The sequence below is a fragment of the Wasmannia auropunctata genome, unplaced genomic scaffold (genome assembly GCF_000956235.1).
Source record: "Wasmannia auropunctata unplaced genomic scaffold, wasmannia.A_1.0 LD336092.1, whole genome shotgun sequence".
NCBI lineage: Eukaryota > Metazoa > Arthropoda > Insecta > Hymenoptera > Formicidae > Wasmannia > Wasmannia auropunctata.
The window spans coordinates 141,603-146,380 of NW_012026798.1; positions in this window are offsets into that span (position 1 = coordinate 141,603).

Here is a 4,778-nt window from a genome sequence, read left to right on the forward strand (position 1 = left end):
TAAATGACATACAATTTCACTCGTTTTACTATAAATAAAATAAACTTATAATAAAATAAATTTATAAGTAATTTGTTACAATGCTGCCTTTAGTAACGTTTTAATTGAATATGAACTTTCGCATTGCAATAAATTAAGAAGATTAAAAAAATGAATCACTGGCGCCAACCGTCTGCTGAAAGCAGTACGCAAACCCTGCTTTTCACGGGCTTCTGCCAAGGTCTTATCCCCCAATTAGACTTCTGCCATTTTGCATATTGCTTTCTAAAGGTACAAACAATATGTACATAAAATTTCAAGCTTGTACTAAGTACTTTAAATTTCCATTAATTTTGCGCAACTTTAATCCTTTTTGCCGGTGCTTTATTCCCCACTTAGATTTCTACCATTGTGATACGTTGTTCGGGACATTAGACACTAACATTCTACAAAGTTTTAGCCTTGTACTAATACTTTTAATGAGCTATGAAAATTTACATGTTTGCCGTTCCGCCCACACCTACGTCCCCGAAAGCGGCGCGGCAGAAGTGCGTTTTCGTTAATGGCGATACTAATCGAATCTTTTTAGGTAGGAACTGGCCTTGTACCGAGTAATTCTGAAACCCGTGTAACCAGCTCTCCGTCTAGTTCTACACAGTACTAGTCACGACAATAAGAAGAAATATAACGTATAACGTCTTAAGATTGGGAATTGCATATATTATAATGTCAAATCAGTTAATTTCCATTCCTGTGTTTGTGGAAGATACTAATGAAACGGTGATTTTGAAACTTTCACCACAAGATGCTACGAAAGCCACTAAAGGTAAGAAAATTAACTGATTTGGTAAGGAATTAGTATTATGAAATTAAAAAAAAAGTTGGGAAGTCCCCAGGTTCAAATCCTGGCTGAGGTAATATTTTTCGCAATAAGTTTTGCTTCACTGTGATCCCATTTGTCATTTTAGTCACTTTAAGCCTGTTTTATGAACTTAAAAATATTTGGAAAGACAATGGCATTAAACTTTTGCTGCATGTATTTTTAAACGGTTTATTAAAAAAATATTTTTGTTTCTATATCTAATCAAATACTTGGCAACTTGTATGATCTCATATTTGTTTTTGAATAATTTTTATTTGTTAAAATAATATTTTTGGTTTAGGAAAGATGTATCGTACGATACTTTTTTACATACTTTTATATACTTGTAAAAGTAATATACTTACTCAACATTTTTTATAACATGTCATCTATAATTTTTAATAGTATTGATTTTATTACATTTTTCACACATTTAAATTGAACAAAGCATTTTTTGTATTTATGAATTATATTTCTAATATCATCTATAAAACTTTGGACTACTAGAATGATTTTGTCGTTTCTGACGTTTTGAGATATTTCAGTGAGTTCGTCTGAAAATCTTAAAGAAACCGTAAGATTAATTAATATTATTTAATATAGCAATTTGATTAGAAATAAATAAATAATTACCTTTCATATGAGTTTCCTAATTCGTTATTTCTTACTAAATTTGTATGCAAATATGATCTTTGTGCGTATTACTGATTGCTGAAATATATATTTTAATTATGCATTTACATATATTAATATGATATATACAGGGTTTTCAGCGTAACAGTTCGCACGATTTTTAAGACACTTTTGGTAGTTAAAAAAAAATACAAAGGGGAATTTTTTTTATTTCACCTTTCACCTTTCCTTTTTGAGGCGCCAGATTCAATAGATATAGGGCCTGATCGCGTCAAACAGGAACTCAGTTGCGATTCACAATTGTTAAGTTCTCTTGTGTGAGCGCAGGCTGAGGTGCTCCTCACTTCAATCTCCTTTTGTAATAGGCTTCACCTGGTGAAACGTACGTGTTATCGATGTATTGAAGAATTTTATATTCGAGTAATTAAATTAACCACGCACCAATTACCGCGTTTTGACTTTGATTGTCTTTTTAGTTACAAATTATTTTAATCTAAGAATCTTATACATTATTGAGCCTTATGTATGATTTATAAGCCTCCAATTATTATACAAAACTGTCACGTTATTGAGTTAAAATAAAAAAATTGTATTATTAATGAACGTTTTACTATTAATAGATAAGTAACTTAATATTTTTTATAAATTTTTAAATTAGCTTATAGATATAATTATTCCAAATGCTGTTATTGATAAAAGAACTTTTAGTTACAAGCATATAGTTTATGTTTCATTATATTATATACTATCAAAACTTATTAATATTAAATCTAAGATTTCTTGTTGTATTATGATATAATATTCAAAATTACTGATAAAAAATTACACACATTAATTGACAATTTTGGAAAATATATTTTAAACGCACTAGCTGTTATCGATAAAAGTGCTTTTAAGCATATCGTTTACGTTTTATTATATTTATAGGCTATTAAAGGTTATTAATATTAAATTTAGGGTTTTTTGTTCTATTATGATACAATATTTGAACTAAAATTACCGATATAAAATTGTACACATTAAATGACCATTTAGTAAAATATATTAAAATTTAAGATTTATTTTAACTTCATTAGTTGTTATGTTGCATGTAGCGATCGTTGCTTTAGCTATTACAATTGAAGTAAGTAAAACATAAATTGCTTTATTTTTTCTTTCTTTCTCATCTCGCACAATATCTTTCGAAATTAAATCAAGCATTTGATTCAATCCTTTATCAAATTGAATTGTTGGGTGAATTTTTCATTTCATCGCTAATGATACAACAGTGAGATATAAAATAGAATGATTGAATATCTTCTTCCAAATTCCAAACCAAATAGTTACATCCCGAAGAATTTCTGATTGAAAAGAAAGATGTTCTATTCACCTCCTTAAGGCCTAATAGAGAGGATTCTATTCTTTATTAAATTTATTGTAATGGGATATTTTTTCCTTATACGAAGAAATTCACATCTTTATTATGAAACACAAAACGTCTGAAATGTTTACCGAATGGATTAGATCTTTATTTTTAACAATTGGAATCGCGAATAAGCATCCTAAAACACTGGGAAGAAAAAATGCTTCATATAAAATAAATTGGAAATCGTGATCGTGAAAGATCAATTCGGGAGGAGAAATCCTTTTCTATAATAAATAATGTTTATCCAAATAAATGCATTTTTTCTCGCTATTTATTATTACGCCATGTTTTCAGGTCCACTTATTCGTGATCGTCGGTGTGTGCAATCGAATCGCGTTTGATTTGTGTTTATATTGAACAGTGTCTATCGCTTCTCGCGCGAAAAATGTGTGTCATTAAAGTCGACAGACACTACACACGTGAAAACGCACGTTTCCGTCGAAAGCATCTCTATAATGTATAATAATTGAATCAAATTTCACTTGAGCGAGCTGATACGCATTTAACGGTCTTTTGGACATTCAATTATTCAACGTGTTTGTGAAGAACAATGCGATACTGTAACCCAATTTATATGAATAACAAAACAATGTAATTTAAATAATAATACCGCGTACTAATAAATGGCTCAATCATATCGAATAATTGTTTCCTTATAGTTGAGTAATCTAATATTAATCTGATATTAATGTCCTGTCTAATATTTTTTTAGTGTAAATGTTCAAATCTTTTGTTTAAAAAATTAATGAGAATTTAGAAGTAGATATAAAATTTATGTAAAAATTAACCAAATTAAAGATTATTTTATAAAAGTACATATGTATCTTTGTAAGAGAAAAGTCTATAAGCAAGGTATAAATCCATTTCTGACACTTTAAAATAAAACTTAAAAAATATATAACATCAAATGTTTGTACATTTATACATTTAATTTATAAAAATTCTAATAGTAAATTGGATAGTAAGATACAGTAGACTTAAAAACAATATTTTTACAGTCTTCGACCTTCTACAATATATTCAGGAATATCTATATATTAATATAGATATTAGTATATATCAATTAATATAAAATCTATATATTAATATAGATATAATGTACGACTGTGATCATAAAGTATTGAAACTTTATTTTTTTAAAGTGGAACGCAGCATGATGTAAGAAGACAAGTCTTTTTACATCATGCTCGCGATTATTGTCGAATCAGTCGATTGATGCAAAATAAATACAAAATAAATTAAAATGCTAATACTTAATTTATATTTTCAAAGATTTTTTACATTTATTTTTCTACATATCTAGTGTTGTCATTTGTTCTCTTTTTCCCAGACATTGTCCTCTTTTTTAGGACGTCCGGAGTCATCTTGCATATCACATATATAAATATTATATAAATGTATTATTTTAATAAGTATTCTACAATTGTAATAAAATTTTAATATCCCTGGTAGAAATTTTAAACATTTTTTGGGCAGTTATTGGACAGTTATATTAACTTCTATGTAGTAAGGTAAACGTACCAGTGACTGAAAGTATATCTATAGCTGAACAAGTACACAAAACAAGCACAAAAACTCATTTTTAAATGCTTTTCTTCGTAATATTATAATTTAATTGTAATATTTAAATATTTTAACAATTAAATTTTGATATTATATATATATATTATATGTATATATTATATATATTATATATATTATATGTATGATATTATATATATTATATTATAATAAAAAAAAGTATTTGAGATTGATAAATGTTGTGTATGTGTTCAGATATAGATACACGTTCAGCCACTGGTACGTTTACCTTTTGAGCGAAACGCATCATGATTATTTTATTAGAATATTGAAGTAGAAAACTGTGACTACTTGAACAGGCTTTATTTGATGAAGAGT